This window comes from Triticum aestivum, chromosome 6D (genome assembly GCF_018294505.1).
Source record: "Triticum aestivum cultivar Chinese Spring chromosome 6D, IWGSC CS RefSeq v2.1, whole genome shotgun sequence".
NCBI classification, from domain to species: domain Eukaryota; kingdom Viridiplantae; phylum Streptophyta; class Magnoliopsida; order Poales; family Poaceae; genus Triticum; species Triticum aestivum.
In genome coordinates, this window is record NC_057811.1 from 131,530,346 (window position 1) to 131,553,741 (window position 23,396).

General features: G+C 45.2%; 1 pseudogene; it reads left to right on the forward strand.

Annotated features, from left to right (window-relative positions):
- Window positions 1–4,534: 4,534 nt before the first annotated feature.
- Window positions 4,535–23,396, forward strand: part of LOC123142528 (flavin-containing monooxygenase FMO GS-OX-like 9) — a 73,079-nt pseudogene continuing 54,217 nt past the window's right edge.

Genomic DNA, 23,396 nt, shown 5'->3' on the forward strand with positions numbered 1-23,396 from the left:
CTTCATCTTCGGATGTCACGTCCGAAGCACCCTTGCGACAGGGGCCACCTTTGGCCCCCCTTGGCCTTCTTCTTGGCCTTCTTTTCCGGCGGCCTATAGGGCGCCGGAACCAGCATCTTCGCCAGGAGTGGGATGACTGGCTCTTCGAGCAGCGGAGCAGAACTATGGATCTGCTCCGCTCTCTCCCTCCACGCCTGAAAGAAATAAAAAATATAGCAAATGTTAGGTATCCTCCTTGAACAAATAAGTAGAAGGTACGCCTTAAAGAACTTACCTCATTGGCGGGATGGGTGTGATCGTGCCCATGGTCCGAATCTATGACCGGTGGCTTTTCGTTGCCCTTAAAGAGCAACTTCCAGGCATCTTCGTGAGTAGTTCCGAAGAGCCCTCCCAGGGTCTGGTGCTTCTCCGGATCGAATTCCCATAAAGGAAGCTTTGGCGTTGGCAAGGGAGAATCCGGCGAACCAGCATTACCTGGATCACGTCGACGAGTTTGATGTTTCTATCCACCATGCTCTGAATGCGCGTTTGCAGTGCTATTAGCTCGTCTGACGCAGACCAGTTGGGGCCCTTCTCCATCCAGGAGGTGAGCCGCATTGGAGCTCCGGCCTTAAACTCGGGAGCCGCCGCCCAAGTGGCGCCGTGTGGCTCTGTGATGTAGAACCACTGCTTCTGCCACTCCTTGACAGTCTCCACGAAAGTGCCTGTGGGCCAGGTGACGTTGGGCATCTTGCTCACCATGGCGCCTCTGCACTCCACGTGTTGACCATCCACCACCTTCGGCTTCACGTTCAAAACCTTGAGCCATAGGCCGAAGTGGGGATGGATGCGGAGGAAGGCCTCGCACACGACAATAAATGCCGAGATGTTGAGGAAGGAGTTCGGGGCTAGATCATGGAAATCTAGCCCGTAGTAGTACATCAGTCCGCGGAAGAAGGGGTGAAGTGGAAACCCCAATCCACGGACGAAGTGAGGGAGGAAAACTACCCTCTCGGTAGGCTTCGGGGTGGGGATGACTTGCCCCTTGGAGGGCAGACGGTGGATGATTCCTTTCGCCAGGTACCCCGCCGCCCGGAGCTGGGTGATGTCCTTTTCCTTGACGGAGGAGACCATCCACTTTCCTTGGCCTCCGGATCCGGACATGATTGAGTGCTTCCTAGAGATGGAGAAGATGGGAACTTGGGCGCTGGAGCTCGAGAATGGAAGGATAGAGAGGAAGAGAAGGCATGGGTGAAGGAGGGGAATCCCTATCTCCTTATAAAGGCCGTGAATATTGAACGTCTCCCCACTCACCTTGAAACTCGCCCATTCCCAAGGATTGTGTAAACAACACGGTTGAGTTACCCATGCTCGTATTGATGAGAATCCCGCAATAAGGGGACACGATCTCTGCTTTGACAAGACGTGCCAATGGCAACCGCGTCTCGAAACATGGAGCGGCAGACGAAAAATGGTTCGAAATTATGACCGGGCAGACGTGATCATGCTGCAAAAAGTTGTCAGCGGGTTGGACTCCTGGAATATTATATTCTCTCTGCGGTTGTGTGTGGTGCGTGTGTTACAGGTCCGGACATGTTTAATACGTCCGAAGACTATCTTGGAGTTCGGAAGGAGGAACCCGCCTTGCAATGTCGAAGACAGATCTACGCGCCGGATACCTTGTCATTGAAGCCAGGTTCAGGGGCTACTGAGGGAGTCCTGGACTAAGGGGTCCTCGGGCGTCCGGCCAGTTGGCCATGGGCCGGACTGATGGGCTGTGAAGATACGAAGACCAAAGACTGCACCCTTGTCCGGATGGGACTCTCCTTGGCATGGAAAGCAAGCTTGGCGATCAAACATGTAGATTCCCTTCTTTGTAACCGACCCTGTGTAACCCTAGATCCTCCCGGTGTCTATATAAACCGGAGGACTTAGTCTGGAGGAGGGAGATATACATTACCATAGTCATACAGGCTAGACTTCTAGGGTTTTAGCCATAACGATCTTGTGGTAGATCGACTCTTGTAATACTCATATTCATCAAGATCAATCAAGCAGGAATTAGGGTATTACCTCCATAGAGAGGGCCCGAACCTGGGTAAACATTGTGTCCCCCGTCTCCTGTTACCATCGACCTTAGACGCACAGTTCGGGACCCCCTACCCGAGATCCGCCGGTTTTGACACCGACAACGAGTTGTTCAAAAATGAGGATCACCCCTGATTCCTCAAAATATTGGGCAGTTGTGCACATCCCACCGGAGGATTTAAATCAAGGCCCTCCATATGTTGTCTTTGTCGGGAGATCCATGCCAACCTCAGGCATGGCTATTGAGGCTGCTGCTTATGAAGCAGTTACCCGTCTTCGATTCACCGTACCCGCTGCCAGTGAAAGGAAATACTACTATTTCCCGAGCTGCGCAGCTTCTGGAGCAGAATCCACGTTCCGTTCTGAACGTATAGAGAGGGATCCAGCTCTGGCCAATCTCATTCAATATGTGATGGCCCAGGAGCATCTAACCTAGCAACTAATGGATTACCTCCATTATCTTGCTGTCCTGAATCCCCACGTCGCCATTGGTGGACCACCATGGCCAACTCCGGAAGGGCGTGTTCTTCGTTTACTTCCTTCACTTTCCCCGGAAGAAGAAGAATGTGCTCCAGCACCAGGAACCCTTCCACAAGACCCTTTAGATCTCACCTTCGAACCGTAAACGGTCATTGTTGTTGTACATAGCACTAGTTTACGTGATGCAACCGTTGTATTGTATTTCAGGGCGTATGTCATAAGTGCATTGCCATGATTGCATTCTGCATATATGATCATTTGTTGTGATTTGCATTCAGTTCTTCTGCCCCTAACAAATCTCGAGGACGAGATTTTTCTTAAGGAGGTTAGAGTTTGTAACACCCCAAAAATTTAATCATATTTTCATTAAGTAAAATTTGGTCAGAAATAAAATTTTTGAGCTATTCATTAATTTCACAGCCTTTTCTGTTTTCTATTTTACAAAATTCTTCCCTCCATAGAAGATTATTTTGTAGAATGTTGTGGTCCTTGGTTGTTTTGTAAATAATTTCATTTATATCATAGATAACAGTAGGAAACATTTTCATAATAAAATTTTCCACAAATAATTCTTTTACTAGAATTTTCAATTCTTGAAATTCTTCTGTTGCACTACAAATATTTTAAATAATTGTTTTAAAATCCCACAAAAATTATGAGAGGTCAGGTGATGCCTGTATGTCACTTTTGAGCAAAAACCTAACTATGTCCTTTGAAAATTTTGAGTGAACCATCCTCTTTTCATTTCTGCCCCATTCTGGAGTTATAACTGCAACCCTCTTGTTCCTAGGTCCAATGATTATGAAACTTTTCCATGTTGTAGTCCTTCCAACCAAAACCTTAACTCCAGAAGATCAGCTCCATTGGAATCTTTTTAGTCCACCAAACATGCCTCTGAAGTTTCTGTCCAGAACTGAATTCTGGTAAAGCTTGCACTAGCAAGTTTCTCATTTTGCCAAACTAACTCCACCATCACCTCTATCATCTAAAGAGACCCCACCCTGCCAAGTTTAAAATCCATCAAAGTCCTCTAGCTTGCCCGAGCATTCTATCGAACACCTTCAGCTCATGACAGGATTTGGCAAAGCTTTCTGAACTTCATTGGACACTTGATCATTTGGCCAAACCAGCATGTCCATTAGCTCTCTCACAACTAGGCTCATAGTACTGTTAATTTGCACAGGCATCAGAGGCTCCTAGACCACTGAAGCACTTTGTCGAGCATGCTACGTACACGTCCGGAGCGTGCCCAGAGCGCGCTTTTGACACACGTCGGCACCGAGCTACTGCCACCACCCTGCTGCCTCCCCCTCTCATCCTGATCCTTCTTTGGATCGTCTCGACCACCTGGAAGCTCGCCGACACCCTTGCTTGGCCCCTAGCACCGTTCACCGCCGTCTACGATGACCAGGAGCGCCGCCCGACAAGTCCCACTCGGCCACGTCTCCGCCCAACCCGCGTGGTGTGTCCCGAGCAGCCCAGCTTCTCCCAGGAGTAACTGCGGGCTGCCACCATCCTCACCGACCACCCTGCCGACCTCAACGGCCTCACCTGCCGCCGTAATGATCGCCGCCGCCGTGCTTATCCTCTGGACACAGCGGAGCCGACCCCCTCGCGCTTTAAAAGCTCACCCCGGGGCTCTCTACGATACTCACCACACTCCCCTCCCCCTCTCTGATCCCCCCTCAAGCACCCAAGCGACCGGACGAGGTCATCTTCCTTGATTCCGTCCAGGGCACCCGCCACCACCTTCCGACCGATTTCAACGCCACTAGGGCCTCCCCCTCTCCACTCTCTTCACCACTAGCCTCTTGGACCTCCCGCTGATCCACTCCCCCTTCCAATTTGGCTTGGGAGCTGTTGGAGGCAAGATCCCACCTCTGCCCGACGGCTGCCGTCCGATGCAAAGCTCGCCGCCGGCGACCCCGTGTCCTCCACGGGCCATGCAGCACACCGGACTGACCACCGCGATTCCGTGAGCAAGACGATGGCCTCCTCTTCCCAATCGGTGCCGCCGTTCACCGGCAAGCCTCGCTGGAGCACCGCCTCTGTTTGGCCAGAGGAGAAGACATGGGCGGCTGACCAGTCAAACCTGACTGGTGGGTCCCAGGGGACCACTGTCAGCGACCGAAGCCACGCCGGCGTGTCCGTAAGTGGAGACGGGTTCCGACAGAATTGCTTTCCCACTGGGAAAGCGTATTCCGGGCAATACGCCTTCGATGTCATCAGCCCTCCCGCGCGGCCGAACGGCTGAGCTCGGCCCAGTTGCTCCAGACGGCTAAGTCTCGCCCAGTGCGCACTTCTGCCCTTCTCTTTTTCTTTTCCAGCAGATCTCAAATAATTCTACAGCAGTCATTTCTCATCCGAATTTGATTGTTCAAATTTCTACGTACTTGTAAATTCATTCTCTATTTTATCAAATAGGGTGAACATTTTTCCTAGGCCTGGTTTTTGCTGGATCTAATAAATAGTCCATTTCGTTGATTATTCCAGCTTAGTAAATCCATAGGAAAATCATATGAACTCCAAATGACTTGATTCTTTTTCTGTTATTTCTCAAATTTCATCTAGTTTATTTTAGTATTTATTTCAGAAATTTCCAAATAACTTTTTAGCACTGTTTTGGATTTATGTGGTAATTAAAATAATTTGAAAATAGGAAATGGAGGGGAGATATATTTCTCAAAGTTTTGGAGTGCACCCGATCTTTCTGCATGCTCAAGGCAAGCATCTTGAACACATGATATGGTGAATGCATAGTTGTTTGCTTGCATGTAGAATTGAGTTATGACTATGTTAAATTCATATAGAATTTTCATGGTACTAGTCGTACATGCATGATCCCCCTTGATGGTGTTTTATCTTCACTTAAACATGAAGAATAAGTGAGTACGGTTGTTTTCATGTGCCATATGTGCCTGTGTTGGTCTGGGCTAATTTGCAGGAAGAATTAGTCACGAGAAAAGTGACCGTGAGACTGAAATCTCGTGGTGACGAGAAAGATCAGTGAGGGTATGTTGGGACATACCAGGTGGTGACCCTGTTGGGTACTGCCAAGGAATTATGTTGTGCTAACCACTGCAGGAAAAACTTAAACCTCCTGAGTTGACCGTAGATCGAGTCTTGTTTCGGTAACCCCCATACTGGTTTTGTGCTACCACTTGTCCCCGCCACAGGCAGGGTACGGTTCAGTAAGTTGTTAACCCCTTTCCCTACACACACCGTACAGAGAGGCCACGATGAGGGTTTCCAGGTACCGATTGCAATGCCAGTTATCGGGCCAGGGGGCATGGGTGTATCCGGCTGGGCCGAGAGGGGGGCACCCCTTGTAATCCGCGTGTGTTAATAGTGATGCCATACTACTCGAGACGATGGTCTCCCCGCCTTAGAGTTTCTCTTGAACGATGCTTTGGGTGATTCCTGGCATCCGGAAAGTTAATCTGGTGTGTGCTGGCCAGGTGTGTTTTCATCCCAAAGACCGTAATCGGAATTAGTCAGCGTCTTGGTGTTGGCTAAAGAAATCCCTTACTTGTGGGTAAAGAGTACACCCTCTGCAGAGTTATATATATTCGAATAGCCGTGTCCATGGTTAAGGACTACAGTCTAGGTTGGTCAAGTGTCGGTCTTAGTGTCAATCTTCGGAGGAAATAATTAAATTGATCATGATCCATTCGTAGGATGTTCATTGTCAGTACTAGTGCTATGATGTATATTGTTGTTGACCTGAGTATTATTACGGACTAACCTTTTCCTCTTTATGTGAAATCTTGAGTATCTCTTGGGATGGCTAGACTACCCGGGATACTCATTTTGTTTTCTTTTCTTTTCTGAGTATCACTTGGGATGGCTAGTCCACCTGGATACTCATGTTAATTTCTTATAAGCCCTTTATGAGGCGTCGCTTCAGACACCCGAGGACCTCTCGAGGCGTCGCTTTTAGACACCCGTTTGGCATTTCTTTTCAAGACCTCTCGTGGCGTCGCTTGAGTTCTCGGGCGGTCCTGTCTCGCCCGATTCTCTTTTAGACACCCGTTTGGCATTTCTCTTGGAATTCTTCGGGCAGTCCAACGCCCGACGTTCCGTTTCATTTCTTTGATTTACTAATAACATGACTTATTTTCTGTATGAATATTTGTCATGCCATGCTTTAATACTCAGTCAGCACATGCATGTAATTTAATTCATCATGAGCATATGCATCTGGTATATCTTTTGTTCTTGATGTTTGCGAGTACATTCAAACATACTCACTGGCTTGTCCCTGGCTATTGTCTTGGCCAGATCAAGGCTCAGAGAGGAGCACTACGAAGACACAGCAGCCACGCGAGATAGGGGTCAGCTGCTCCTATGGGAATGGAGTTCCATCAATCATGGAGATCCACGAGTCGCTTCCATCATCTGCCACTAGAAATCATTGTTGCACCCAATGGACCTATAAGGTCTTGTACTCAAATCCTTGTATTTGCTTGGAATTCTGTATCAAGGAAATATCCACCAGCAACAGTAATCCTGGGGCTGGTGGTGACATAAGGGTCGTTTGCTGGGAATTTATGTCCCGGAAATCTGCCCCCTACAGCTGCGCACGCAGGTCGCCGACTTCGGCTCGTAGTTTTTCGACCGATCGCTCGATCGTCGGCCTCCACCCTTGGAACTGAAGGACGACTGGATGGATGTCGTCGATCTTCGCCGTCATCGCTGTTATCGCTGCCTTCAGGTCAGCCAACGCCTTGCTATGCTCTTCCATGGAGTTGGCCTTGCCATGCCTTATCTGAATAATCGAGGGAAAACGCCCCGCCAGGTTTGATCTGTCGGCGGAATTGGTGGGAAGTTGATACGTCTCCAACGTATCTATAATTGTTGATTGTTCCATGCTATTATATTATCTGTTTTGGATGTTTAATGGGCTTTAATATGCTCTTTTACATTATTTTTCGGACTAACCTATTAACCGGAGGCCCAATGCAAATTGATGTTTTTCCCTATTTCAGTGTTCGCAGAAAAGGAATATCAAACGGAATCAGACCTTCGCGAGGATCGTTTTTGGAACAAACGCAATCTAGGGGACTTGGACTGGAAGTCAAGGAAGCAGCAAGGAAGCCACGAGGCAGGAGGGCGTGCCCCAGGGGGGTAGGCACGCCCCCCACCCTCGTGGGCCCCTCGCAGCTCCACCGACCTACTTCTTTCGCCTATATATACTCTTATACCCTGAAAACATCCAGGGGAGCCACGAAACACTTTTCCACCGCCGCAACCTTCTGTACCCGTGAGATTCCATCTTGGGGCCTTTTCCGGCGCTCCGCCGGAGGGGGAATCGATCACGGAGGGCTTCTACATCAAAACCATAGCCTTTCCGATGATGTGTGAGTAGTTTACCACAGACCTTCGGGTCCATAGTTATTAGCTAGATGGCTTCTTCTCTCTCTTTGGATCTCAATATAAAGTTCTCCTCGATCTTCTTGGAGATCTATTCGATGTAATTCTTTTTGCGATGTGTTTGTCGAGATCCGATGAATTGTGGGTTTATGATCAAGATTATCTATGCAAAATATTTGATTCTTGTCACGGATATACCCCGCGGCGTAACCCGGCCGGAAGTATAACCCGGTCGGTCTTGGCGGTTTACTTGAGATCCGGCTAAGACTTGACGATTCACTGGCGACCCGTTTGGACCTGGTGGTTTATGATTCATTGGTAATCCGGCAGGCGGGTCAGAGGAGAGACAAGACCCGGTGGCCCAACGGGCGGTTCATGAAGGCCGGTTCATACTATGGTGGGCCGGTTTACAAGGAAAGGCATAAGGAATATTTGCCTTACAAGGAGTTAAGACCTGGACTTGTATCCGGTTTGTATTAGAAGGTAGACTAGTATTAATCCTAATAGGACTCCACATGTAACCCGCCCCTTCAACTTATATAAGGAGGGGCAGGGCTCCTCAAAGAAGGACAAGCAAAAAGAAACAATCTCTAGGGCTAGACACAAAGAGCCGGTTTACCGGCGACTCCCTCGTGATCATAATGAGACCTAGCCTCAAACAGCATGTAGGGTTGTTACCGGATGATGTTTCCCGGGGCCCGAAGCTGTCTAAATCCTCGTCTTGTGTTGCGTCTCTCGATTCCGCTAAACCCCTCTCAAGCTACTACATAGATGTGTTGGCCTCACGACTAAGTCCTGAAACTAGGACATCTGCCGTGACAATTCCACGGCAGTTGACGCCCACCATGGGGCGTGCGCACGGTGGTGTTGAGTTCTTGGAGGGATTTCTTCAGGGATCGAGAAGCTCGCGATAAGCCGGATGAAAAAGAGCCGGCGCAGAAGATAACATCATCAACGATCAGTCAAAGCGAGATATACAAGATCTTAGATCAAGAAAATTAGGGCAGCATTTATGCGCCAGCACACGAGACCAGATGCGTATCTGCAGAAGGAAAATACAAGTCATCGGTTCAATCCGATTTGCAGCGAAACTGAGTGTTGGACCCAGGCCTGATCATCGTATCAATGAAAGACAGACGTGACGAAAAGAATAGCCAAAATAAAGTCAATGGGATCTGTCCATGTACAGAACTGTGGGGTCGATGGCATCCAACCACACGGGAATTATTTAGCTTGGCACGGATTTCGAGCAAGTTCAGTGAATCTACCATATGAAGCTACTAGTACAATACGGATCGGACTTTTCTCAGCTTACTATATTGAGCAAATCAACAAGTTATTCCGATTCAGACAGCTGGACGATCATCAATGGGAAGTCGGATCGGTCTTTTTGGTGTGTCATGGAAGGAAACTGAGATATCTCGCAAGTTTTCTGTTTTGGTTTCGTCGAGCTCGCCGATGCAGCCTGAGCCGGCGTCGTCTCCGCTGGCCTCGACCGAGCCGCCACCTCGCACTGCTACAGCTGCTGCCTTGGGCCGGGCCGTTCTTATGGCCGCTACTAAACCGACTTGGTTCCCGCCACGGGTCGCGAGTGTCATCGCCTGCCGCGGCCACGAGCCGGCCCACCTTTATCGCTACGGCCTCGTCATGCTGCAGCCAAACAACAACGTATGAAGGCATCAACTCAGGACGCAGACAACAACTCCAGATTTGACCGGTCATTGACTCCTCTCAGGAAGACCAAAAACAAAGCATCAACTGGTACACCATTGTCCACTATGACGTACGGAGGCACTAGTACAGAGTGTTAGTCCAAACTTTATTTTTTACCATCAGATGTCACGGCCGCCGAGGCATATCACTAGTTGCAAAAAGTTGCTACACAGCAGAATTCACCGATCTATGCCGTATTGCTAGCGTGTTAAAAAAAAGGGAATGGTCAAACCAGCCACGACCCGGAGGGAGAGTTGGTTGTGGGGCACAGACTCGCACTGTCTCCGAGCCGCAGGAGCAGGCTTCGGATCGCCGCAGGCCTCTTCAGCCGCAAAATACATCAGGTGATATCCATCGAGTTTACTTTTATCAGTACTTATTTTTTTGAAAACAACCACTCTGCCCTATAGTGTTGTTATATACAGCCGTCGCCCCTGCGGTCCGGTTTACATCAACGTGCCGGCCGACTCGCCCATCCGCATCACCTTACAACGCCACGGACGACTCGCCCGTCCGCCCTCGCGGCCGGTTCATGTATCCGCGCCAGCTTACAACGTGGAAGACAACTCGCTCATCCGCGACGGTCTACAACACTATGGGCGATTTACCCGTCCGACCCCGTGGCCGACTCTCCCGTCCGCACCGGTTTATAGTATCGCGGTCGACTCATATGTCGGCTCCCACGGTCGACCCGCCCGTGATTGATTTTAGCTTCACCGTGGTGATCATTAACTCCACGGTGGATAATTTTCGCCCTAACACATAAGGTGATATCCATCTAAGTTTGTTTTATTAATATATATTGTTTTTGTCAAAGAACAGTTTATCTTTGCCTTGGTCTGCAATACTATTGATGCAGGACAACTGTTCACTACATCAACACGACGTGGCTGATTTACTTGTCCGCGCGGCTTACAACACCCGCGATTGACTCGCCCGTCCGCGCCGGCTTACAACACCGCGGCCGGTTCATCTATCTGAGCCGCTTCTGATGATGCGGTCGTCTTTGCTGTCCGTCTCTCGCGGCCTGGTCTACATCAACATACCGGGCCGCACATGTCTGCACGAGTTGTTTATGGAATATGAGCAAGTCACAGCTTGGGTAGCCTGATTTTCTTTCAACAAAATGGAGGCAAATTATCATATACCATCAACCGCCGTCTGCACTGGGTGGCCCAATGGGCAGGCACACAAGTCGCCGCCACTACAGTTTGGTTAAACTTCAAAACAGCCAGTTGGAAGGAACCATTGGCCGAGTTGCTGACACGGCTCATACGGGATCATTTGTAACCCGCCGCAGTCACCTCAACCTTCTGTGGATTCACATCGTGCTATCAACACCAATGATATACAAGTTATGCCGGTTTATATCACAGTCAAATATGGAGAGTTTCAAGCCAACTCCTCGAGTCACCTTTGAGACTTGGGGGCTACAATGATATGACTCAGCAAAGGTTGCCGGTTTTTCAGTGAAGTCAAGAACCCCAGGACGCTGGAGGGAAAGATAACCCGGTCCCAGAGGCTACTACCATATTGATGACAATTTGAAGGCCGTCACAAAATTTCCGGTTCAAAATAAAGAATGCCGGTTTAAAATCCGGTTCAAGGGAAATCTGTTCTCCCACAAGGCTCTGAAGCTCTTAAATCCGGATTAAGAATTTCCGGTTCAAGAGGAGTTAATCTCTCGCAAGTTCGAGCTGAAAGGCCGTTAGAAAATTTCCGGCTGAAAATGAAGGTTCCGGTTTAAAATCCGGTTCAAGGGAAAGATGTCTCCCATAAAACATTGAAGCTCTCAATATCCGGTTCAAAATCCCGGTTCAAGAAGAATTTATCTCTTGCAAAAAGTTAAAGGTAGCCGAAGAGGGCCTGTTGCCATGATGCACGGTTCAAACATGAGTATCCCGCCTTATTGGCCTGTCATATTATTGATCACATGGGGGTTTCTGCTTTATAAAGCGGCGTCCGATTTACCCCTTGATTCGGCTTATCAAAGCTTCCTACAATATCACTTGGGGGCTTGGTCGTATCCGAACCATAGCTACACCTCTTGATCAGCGCAATGCCACAACATCACTTGGGGGCTTGGTCGTATCCGAACCATAGTCACACCTATTGATCGGCTCAAAGCCAAATCAATCCGGGGCCAAAGAGGGTGTTGTAAAACAACAACTCAAACATAGGCACCCACTGAGCACAACTCAAAATGTTACTTGGGGATTCTTTGCTGTCGAAATGAACAAAGAATCTACACCTGTAATAGGCTATCAAGCCATGGCTTGGAAGCCTGCTGTATACACCTAAAACCCCGGGTTAGCCTGCCTATTTAAGTAAGTCACTCCGCCCAGGTAAACCTGGTATGACCCTTCGAACTTTGACAAGTTACTCCAGAAAAGGACCCTGAACTTGTCAAGTTAAAACGATGATTGGTTAAGGATTGAGGACCATCTTAAAAGGCTTTGTGAAATGGTTTAACTCAGTGGCCTGGCTGCCCATGAAAAGCCTCGAATTTGGGGCCTGGCAGCCCGTGAAAAGCCTCGACTACAAGTTTTCATTTGCTTTTTGCCAAGTTTTTCTCTCTTTTGACAAAGTTTATGATGTTTTCTGTTAAAACCGGTGTTAATTAACCCGGCTACGCTGTCAACTGCAAGTTGTCAGTATATGATCAGTCATAATCCGGAGATTATCAACCCGGTCTGGTTTTGACTACAAGTCGCCAGTATTACATATGGATAACCCGGTGTTTATCATAACCCGGTATGATTTTATCATAAACCGGCACAATATGGAAGGAGTTATCAGTACTCAAGATTTGGGTTATCACCCTTACTACAAAAAGTTGGTAAACCAACGATGTGATTCAATGTCACAGGTATGATATATTTCATATTTAATTATTCTTAAGTGCAGCCTTGATTATAAACCCAGGTTATATGTTGGGCATTATGACCCGTCCGGCGGTAAACCGCCAGGACACTTTAAACTTGTTGTATGCAGAAACAGGTTGAATAAAGCATGATTATAAATCACCGGCGTTTATTAAACCGGCCTGGCTTTCGACTATATGTCGCCAGTATGATGATAAATTATCCGGTGTTTATTAAACCGGCCTGGCTTTAAGACGATAAGTCGCCAGTATATGATGAGAAATTATCCGGTGTTTATTAAACCGGCCTGGCTTTGGAATATAAGTCGCCAGTATATATTTGGATTGCGCCATTGGAATCATGCGCTTATAAATCATTGGGTTATATTATTCAAATAGCCAAACTTGGCTGAATTTTCATTATGATATTGAATGAATAAGGTTTTCATACCGGATTATATTATCTTGAATAGCCAACATGGCTGGATTTTATTATGGTTATTAATAACCGGTATTATTGAGGTTTTCAAAGTCGCTTTAGCGCAATGGCTATTATTTTATCAAAGGATATGATTTATTCTACAATGGAAGGAATAGTCCCGAGTCGCTGCAGGCTTACGACCCGGCACTTGGGGGCTACATTATTCAAGCTGAGATTACATGAAATATGCAAGTCCCATGTCACTGCTAGCATGCGCCATGGCACTTGGGGGCTAATGCAAAGTCATTTTTTGCTCATCTTATTAAAGACCCGACTCATCACATCATAATGAGCCGGCCCTTGGGGGCTACCAATTGCTCCTGTCAAACATTCAAGGTATACAAGCATTAATCCATTAAATTAAAGGGTTCATTGCTCAGTTGGTAAAGCACAAAGCTCTTAACCTTGTGGACATGGGTTCAAGCCCTACGATGGAAGCTACATTATAAGATGTTATTTTCATTGAAGTATATATCAAGTCCCGGTTCAGTATTATCTTACTAAGCCGGCCCTTGGGGGCTACACATCACTGCTCAAGTCTACATGATTATATTTACAAAGTCCCTGCTCATTATTGCATAATGACCCGGCCCTTTGGGGCTACACTGATTGAAGTTTTTATAAGCAATTACAAGTCCCAGGTTGCTGCAAGCATGACAACCCGATACTTGGGGGCTACATATATGGAGTATTCAGTTTTTTACTAGAGATGAACAACATGGATTTCTTCAAAGTGGCAGTAATTATATGAAAACAAGTCTCAAATCATCACTTTGTTCTGTTCAAAACTTGGGGGCTACAGGTAATATGGATAAAAGAGAGAAATATCTTCCAATTTCCAGTTTTGAGCTAACCAGATTGATCCGGTGTCTGCAACAACTATGACCCGGTGTCTGCAACAATCATGACCCGAAATTATCAGTTTTTATAACCCGGCAGTTTTTGGCAATGATAAACTGGCAAGTTTTACATCTTCAAACCGGCTGAATATCAGATAAGTATTTCAAGACCCATATTTCTTAAACCGGCGCTTTGGAAGCCGACTCAAGTGGATTATTCTTCACAATATTTCTCTGTGAGAAACCAATGTCAGAAAATTGAGTATGAAGCTGGCTTGTTGACCCGGATTTTCTAGAAGGACGAAATGACAAGGACTTAAGGATGATCAGATGCCGGTTTACAAGAATTCTTAACCCGGAGCATAATCTGTCAAATTTGTTCTTGTGTTTGTTTTACAGGATCAGTTTAGCATGGATAAATCCAAATTAAACTGGGGGCTAATGTCAGGGATATACCCCGCGGCGTAACCCGGCCGGAAGTATAACCCGGTCGGGCTTAGCGGTTTACTTGAGATCCGGCTAAGACTTGACGATTCACTGGCGACCCGTTTGGACCTGGCGGTTTACGATTCATTGGTAATCCGGCAGGCGAGTCAGAGGAATGAAAGACCCGGTGGCCCAACGGGCGGTTCATGAAGGCCGGTTCATACTATGGTGGGACGGTTTACAAGGAAAGGCATAAGGAATATTTGCCTTACAAGGAGTTAAGACCCGGACTTGTATCCGGTTTGTATTAGAAGGTAGACTAGTCTTAATCCTAATAGGACTCCACATGTAACCCGCCCCTTCAACTTATATAAGGAGGGGCAGGGCTCCCCAAAGAAGGACAAGCAAAAAGAAACAATCTCTAGGGCTAGACACAAAGAGTCGGTTTACCGGCGACTCCCTCGTGATCATAATGAGACCTAGCCTCAAACATCATGTAGGGTTGTTACCGGATGATGTTTCCCGCGGCCCGAAGCTGTCTAAATCCTCGTCTTGTGTTGCGTCTCTCGATTCCGCTCAACCCCTCTCAAGCTACTACATAGATGCGTTGGCCTCACGACTAAGTCCTGACACTAGGACATCTGCCGTGACAATTCCACGACAATTCTTCTCTGAATTCTTATATGCATGATTTGATATCTTTGAAAGTCTCTTTGAATTATCGGTTTAGTTTGGCCTACTAGATTGATCTTTCTTGCAATGGGAGAAGTGCTTAGCTTTGGGTTCAATCTTGCGGTGTCCTTTCCCAGTGATAGCAGGGGCAGCAAGGCACGTATTGTATTGTTGCCATCGAGGATAAAAAGTTGGGGTTTATATCATATTGCTTGAGTTTATCCCTCTACATCATGTCATCTTGCCTAATGCGTTACTCTGTTCTTATGAACTTAATACTCTAGATGCATGCTGGATAGCGGTCGATGTGTGGAGTAATAGTAGTAGATGCAGAATCGTTTCGGTCTACTTGGCACGGACGTGATGCCTATATTCATGATCACGCCTAGATATTCTCATAACTATGTGCTTTTCTATCAATTGCTCGGCAGTAATTTGTTCACCCACCGTAATATATGCTATCATGAGAGAAGCCACTAGTGAAACCTATGGCCCCCGGGTCTATTTTACATCATATTAGTTTCCCGTCAACTAGCTATTTCTGTCGCCGTTTATTTTGCAATCTTTATTTTCCAATCTATACAACAAAAATACCAAAAATATTTATCTTATTATCTTTATCAGATCTCACTTTTGCAAGTGGCCATGAAGGGATTGACAACCCCTTTATCGCGTTGGTTGCAAGGTTCTTGATTGTTTGTGCAGGTACTAGGAGATTTGCGTGTAGTCTCCTACTGGATTGATACCTTGGTTCTCAAAAACTAAGGGAAATACTTACGCTACTTTGCTGCATCACCCTTTCCTCTTCAAGGGAAAACCAACGCATGCTCAAGAGGTAGCAAGAAGGATTTCTGGCGCCGTTGCCGGGGAGATCTACGCTCAAGTCAAGACATACCAAGTACCCATCACAAACTCTTCTCCCTCGCATTACATTATTTGCCATTTGCCTCTCATTTTCCTCTCCCCCACTTCACCTTTGCCGTTTTATTCGCCCTCCTTCCGTTCGATCTTGTGTTACCATGTGCCTTCTTTTTTGCTTGCATCTTCGCTTGCTAAGAGTTTATGGATCCTCATCCCCTTGCTAATCTTTTTAAGAGATCCAATTATGATGAACCAATTTCTAGTGATTTGAGTGCACTAGATTATCTTTATGAGGTTTTGCTTAAAATTCGTAAATCTGAAAATTGTGATGAAGAAATTTATGAAGAGATTCACGATAGCTCCTTGAATAAAAAGCATGATTGCAATGATTTTACTATAAATTCTCTTGATGTCAATTGTGCTAATAATATGCAAAACCCTAAGCTTGGGGATGCTAGTTTTGCTATATCCTCTACTTGTTGCAACGATCATGATTGGGGTGATTCTTCTTATGATCTTGAAAATTTATTTAAGCCTCATGATGAATATGAGATTGATAATAGTGTTTGCAATAATATTGAAAGTGGGTTTGGAAGAGTGTCAACTTTAGATCCCACATATTTGGAGAATGTTCAATCTTATGGTATTTTTGATAAAAGTGGGTTTGGAGAGGTCATGACTTAAGTTAATGATAATCCCACTATTTTGGAAGAGTGTCAACTTCGCATGCATGTGGATCTTGTTGATAATATGTTATGTGATAGCTATTTTATTGAATTTACCTACCATCCTACATGTAATTATTATGAGAGAGGAAAATATGGTTGTAGAAATTTTTATCTTACTAAATTACCTCTCGTCATGTTGAGATTGCTATCGTCTCTTTCTTCTTCCTTGCATATGCTAATTTTTGCTTGCTATGATAGTTTGTTTGCTTATAAAATGCCTATGCATAGTAAGTATGTTAGACTTAGATGGGTTTATCACGTGTACTATGATGCTCTCTTTATGTTTCAATTGCTATCTTTCATGTGAGCATCATTAAAATTATCAACGCCTAGGTAGGGGCGTTAAACGATAGCGCTTGTTGGGAGGCAACCCAATTTTATTTTTGTTCCTTGCTTTCTTCTGTTTAGTAATAAATAATTCATCTAGCCTCTGTTTATATGTGTTTTTATGTTTTAATTAGCATTTGTGCCAAGTAGAACCGTTGGGAAGACTTGGGTGAAGTCTTTACGATCTTGCTGTAAAAAACAGAAACTTTAGAGCTCACGAGATTAGCTGCCATTTTTTACTGGAGAGTGATTTTAGGTTGATTCCTTTTGAAGATGATTAATAGACAAATTCCTCACGTCCATCAATTTATTTCAGAATTTTTTGAGTTACATAAGTTTTCGTTTTATACAGATTACTACAGACTTTTCTGTTTTTGACAGATTCTGTTTTTTGTGTGTTGATTGCTTATTTTGATGAATCTATGGCTAGTATCGGGGGGTATGAACCATAGAGAAGTTGGAATACAGTAGGTTTAACACCAATATAAATAAATAATGAGTTCATTACAGTACCTTAAAGTGGTGGTTTGTTTTCTTACACTAACGGAGCTCATGAGATTTTCTGTTGAGTTTTGTGTTGTGAAGTTTTCAAGTTTTTGGGTAAAGATTTGATGGATTTTGGAATAAGAAGTGGCAAGAGCCTAAGCTTGGGGATGCCCAAGGCACCCCAAGGTAAAATTCAAGGACAACCAAAAGCCTAAGCTTGGGGATGCCCCGGAAGGCATCCCCTCTTTCGTCTTCGTCTATCGGTAACTTTAGTCGATGCTATATTTTTATTCACCACATGATATTTGTTTTGCTTGGAGCGTCTTGTATGATTTGAGTCTTTGCTTTTTAGTTTACCACAATTATCCTTGCTGTACACACCTTTTGGGAGAGACACACATGAATCGGAATTTATTAGAATACTCTATGTGCTTCACTTATATCTTTTGAGCTAGATAATTTTGCTCTAGTGCTTCACTTATACCTTTTTAGAGCACGGTGGCGATTTTATTTAGTAGAAATTATTGATCTCTCATGCTTCACTTATATTATTTTGAGAGTCCTTTAGAACAGCATTGTAATTTGCTTTGGCTATAAAATTAGTCCTAATATGATAGGCATCCAAGATGGGTATAATAAAAACTTTCATATAGAGTGCATTAAATACTAGGATAAATTTGATACTTGATAGTTGTTTTGAGATATAAAGGTGGTAATGTTAGAGTCATGCTAGTTGGGTAATTGTGAAATTGAGAAATACTTGTGTTGAGGTTGGCAAGTCCCGTAGCATGCACGTATGGTAAACGTTGTGTGACAAATTTGAAGCATGGGTGTTCTTTGATTGCTTTCCTTACGAGTGGCGGTTGGGGACGAGCGATGGTCTTTTCCTACCAATCTATCCCCCTAGGGGCATGCGTAGTAATACTTTGCTTCAAGGGCTAATAAACTTTTGCAATAAGTATGTGAGTTCTTTATGACTAATGTGAGTTCATGGATTATACACACTCTTACCTTTTCGCAATTTGCTAGCCTATACGATACCGTGCATTGCCTTTTCTCACCTTGAGAGTTGGTGCAAACTTCGCCGGTGCATCCAAACCCCGTGATATGATACGCTCTATCACACATAAGCCTCCTTATATCTTCCTCAAAACAGCCACCATACCTACCTATTATGGCATTTCCATAGCCATTCCGAGATATATTGCCATGCAACTTTCCACCGCTCCGTTTATTATGACACGCTCCATCATTGTCATATTGCTTTGCATGATCATGTAGTTGACATCGTATTTGTGGCAAAGCCACCATCATAATTATTTCATACATGTCGCTCTTGATTCATTGCATATCCCGGTACACCGCCGGAGGCATTCACATAGAGTCATATTTTGTTAAGTATCGAGTTGTAATTCTTGAGTTGTAAGTAAATAGAAGTGTGATGATTTTCTTTATTAGAGCATCGTCCCATGTGAGGAAAGGATGATGGAGACGATGATTCCCCCACAAGTCGGGATGAGACTCCGGCCGAAAAAAAACACATAAAAAAAAAGGCCAAAGAAGCCCACATGAAAAAAAGAAGAAAAAAAGGAAAAAAAGAAAAAGAGAGAAAAAGAGAGAAGGGACAATGTTACTATCCTTTTTCCACACTTGTGCTTCAAAATAGCACCATGATCTTCATGATAGAGAGTTTCTTACTTTGTCACTTTCATATACTAGTGGGGATTTTTCACTATAGAACTTGGCTTGTATATTCCAATGATGGGCTTCCTCAAAATGCCCTAGGTCTTCGTGAGCAAGCAAGTTGGATGCACACCCACTTAGTTTCTTTTGATGAGCTTTCATACATTTATAGCTCTAGTGCATCCGTTGCATGGCAATCCCTACTCCTCGCATTGATATCAATTGATGGGCATCTCCATAGCCCGTTGATTAGCCGTGTCAATGTGAGACTTTCTCCTTTTTTGTCTTCTCACATAACCCCCATCATCATATGCTATTCCACCTATAGTGCTATATCCATGGCTTGCACTCATGTATTGTGTGAGGGTTGAAAAAGCTGAAGCGCGTTAAAAAGTATGAACCAATTGCTCGGCTTGTCATCGGGGTTGTGCATGATGGGAGCATTTTGTGTGACAAAAATGAAGCATGGCCAAACTATATGATTTTGTAGGGATAAGCTTTCTTTGGCTATGTTATTTTGATAAGACATAATTGCTTGGTTAGCATGCTTGAAGTATTACTATGTTATATGTCAATAATAAAACTATGTCTAGAATCTTTTGGATCTAAACATTCATGCCGCAATAAAGAGAATTACATTGAAAATTATGTTAGGTAGCATTCCACATCAAATTTTTTTTTATCATTTACCTACTCAAGGACGAGCAGGAATTAAGCTTGGGGATGCTTGATACGTCTCCAACGTATCTATAATTTTTGTTTGTTCCATGCTATTATATTATCTGTTTTGGATGTTTAATGGGCTTTAATATGCTCTTTTATATTATTTTTGGGACTAACCTATTAACCGAAGGCCCAGTGCAAATTGCTGTTTTTTTTGCCTATTTCAGTGTTTCGCAGAAAAGGAATATCAAACGGAATCCAAACGGAATGAGACCTTCGCGAGGATTGTTTTTGGAACAAACGCAATCCAGAAGACTTGGAGTGGAAGTCAAGGAAGCAGCGAGGAAGCCACGAGGCAGGAGGGCGCGCCCCAGGGGGGTAGGCGTGCCCCCACCCTCGTGGGCCCCTCGCAGCTCCACCGACCTACTTCTTTCGCCTATATATACTCTTATACCCTGAAACATCCAGGGGAGCCACGAAACACTTTCTCCACCACCGCAACCATCTGTACCCGTGAGATCCCTTCTTGGGGCCTTTTCGGTGCTCCGCCGGAGGGGGAATCGATCACGAAGGGCTTCTACATCAATACCATAGCCTCTCCGATGATGTGTGAGTAGTTTACCACAGACCTTCGGGTCCATAGTTATTAGCTAGATGGCTTCTTCTCTCTCTTTGTATCTCAATATAAAGTTCTCCTCGATCTTCTTGGAGATCTATTCGATGTAATTCTTTTTGCGGTGTGTTTGTCGAGATCTGATGAATTGTGGGTTTATGATCAAGATTATCTATGAACAATATTTGATTCTTCTCTGAATTCTTATATGCATGATTTGATATCTTTGCAAGTCTCTTTGAATTATCGGTTTAGTTTGGCCTACTAGATTGATCTTTCTTGCAATGGGAGAAGTGCTTAGCTTTGGGTTCAATGTTGCGGCGTCCTTTCCCAGTGACAGCAGGGCAGCAAGGCACGTATTGTATTGTTGCCATCGAGGATAAAAAGATGGGGTTTATATCATATTGCTTGAGTTTATCCCTCTACATCATGTCATCTTGCCTAATGAGTTACTCTGTTCTTATGAACTTAATACTCTAGATGCATGCTGGATAGCGGTCGATGTGTGGAGTAATAGTAGTAGATGCAGAATTGTTTCGGTCTACTTGACACAGACATGATGCCTATATTCATGATCATGCCTAGATATTCTCATAACTATGCGCTTTTCTATCAATTACTCGGCAGTAATTTGTTCACCCACCGTAATATATGCTATCTTGAGAGAAGCCACTAGTGAAACCTATGGCCCCCGGGTCTATTTTACATCATATTAGTTTCCCGTCAACTAGCTATTTCTGTCGCCGTTTATTTTGCAATCTTTATTTTCCAATCTATACAACAAAAATACCAAAAATATTTATCTTATTATCTTTATCAGATCTCACTTTTGCAAGTGGCCGTGAAGGGATTGACAACCCCTTTATCATGTTGGTTACAAGGTTCTTGATTGTTTGTGCAGGTAGTAGGCGATTTGCGTGTAGTCTCCTACTGGATTGATACCTTGGTTCTCAAAAACTGAGGGAAATACTTACACTACTTTGCTGCATCACCCTTTCCTCTTCAAGGGAAAACCAACGCATGCTCAAGAGGTAGCAGAAGTGGCTCTGATTACCAAATGTTACGCTCTCAGTTTGATTTGTGTACAGAGAGTCTCGGATTACACGAATTTTAGGAAGGTAGCTGGGTATCTAAGCCAGAAAGAAAGGGGAATTAGAGAGAGATAGCCGCTGCCGTCAGGAGTTGTCTCGTTTCTGCCTGTTTCTTCTGGTCTCTCCTCGCTGAATAAGTTGGCTAGGCCACCCACTTTTGGGCTGGGTAGCGCTCGCTGGGCTTTCTCACCCTCTTGGATGGTTCCTGGGACTTGCTCGCCGATGGGTTCATAGTTTTACTGGGTTGGGCCGTAATAGAGGTGCACCTCGTGGCCAAGTCCATGGAGGAGGTCACCCCAGGGCTCGCCAAAGTGCTCGCCATGCATAGCGCCAACCTGCACCTGCAACTGCACATACATACTTACGTCCATTCCGTGCTCCGGTCAGTCACGTCGGTCGGTCTCCTTGTCTGAGACCATGCCAAAATGAAATGATTGACCCGTACATGGAAAGCTATTAGGTGGAGCGTCTGTGCGAGGTCGGGCGGGTGGTGTTCGGCGGCGGCTCTGGCGTCCTCGCCGACACCATCATCTACTGCATAGGGTACAATTACTCTTTCCGTTCCTGGACACGGCGGGGGCGGTCATCGTTGGCAACAACCGCGTCGGCCCGCTGTTCGATCACATGTTCCCGCCGTCACTCTCCTTCATCGGCATACCCATAAATGTACGTGAAAGTACAGGCATTACAAAAGATCTTGATGATACTCATCGAGGTGGAGCAGAGACATCTTGGGTTCTTTCTGACACGTACCGAAACAAGTTAATCAATATGTCTAGTTCACATGTGTTTGCACCATGGTTCTTCGAGGCTCAGGCGAAATGAGTGGCACAGGTGCTGTCCGGGAGGAGGACTTTGCCGCCAGAGGAGGAGATGATGCGGTCCGTGGAGGAGTATTACCGCGTTAGGGAGATCGCCGGCATGCCCAAGAAGTGCACGCACGACATCTGCTTGTCTGAGACCATGCCCATGGTATGAAACAACAACTTTAGCAGACTCCCTAGAAAGTAAGGGACCGACTGTGCATCCTACCTTTAAAAAAAACTTCTATCAGTCACTTATATTCTAGACCGTTTGATATTCATTGAATGGCTGTAAATAGACCTGACATTGCTCATACTCAACCTCTAGTTTCTTCTTCCTCCTTTGTAGCCACCGGCTAGCCCAGGCCTAGTCGCTGCCTCCGCCCCCGTGGCCGACGGCTCGCACCACCTCGTCGCCCCGCTCTCCCTCTACCTCTCCACACCGTGATGCTAGCCTCCACCTCGACCATCCCTCTAACCCCCGTCACACCGGAAACAACTCTGGCGATCCCCTACACCCCACCACCCCCTAATATAGATAATGGGGCCATGGCTCCCCCTAAGATAGCTTCTCCGGCCAACGTGAAGGAAGGAAGTTTTTCCGGTACCTGAGAATTAGCAAAACCAAAAAAATGGATTTGCTAATTCTCAGCCGACTCTCAGTCGACACAGAGTTCCAATCCATCTGACTTTGAGGTCCATGTAAGTTATTTTTCGGATCCCGATAACGTTCGGACATCATTTTTTTACCATGTCAAATCGAATGTTTTTATGGCAATTTTAATGACGCGAGGATGACAAGTTTAGTTAGCAAGCATGAGAAATCAATGCTCAGTGCATTTATTGCTAGGGAATTGCCATGTGTGTCAACTTTACTTGCCATACTCGCGTCACTAAAATTGCCATAAAAAAGTTTGATTTTCCATGGTCAAATTCCGAACGTTCGGGATTCATCATTTTCATTCTTCTTAGTTTGGAAACATAAACTATAAATTCTCATGCACTAGTCTAGATGAACAATTTTTAATAACACAGTGAACTTCTTTCAAGATTTGTATTAACAAATTTGCAAAATCTCAGTCGACTGACCACTAGTTGCTCCAAAATTGTTTTAAAGACTTTAAAGCAAGTGTGCAAAGTCAGACTCACAAAAACTACAACATTTATATTTTTACCACCATGTGGAGCCTACTTGTCGATGTGATACACATTTTTTTACTTTTTTTG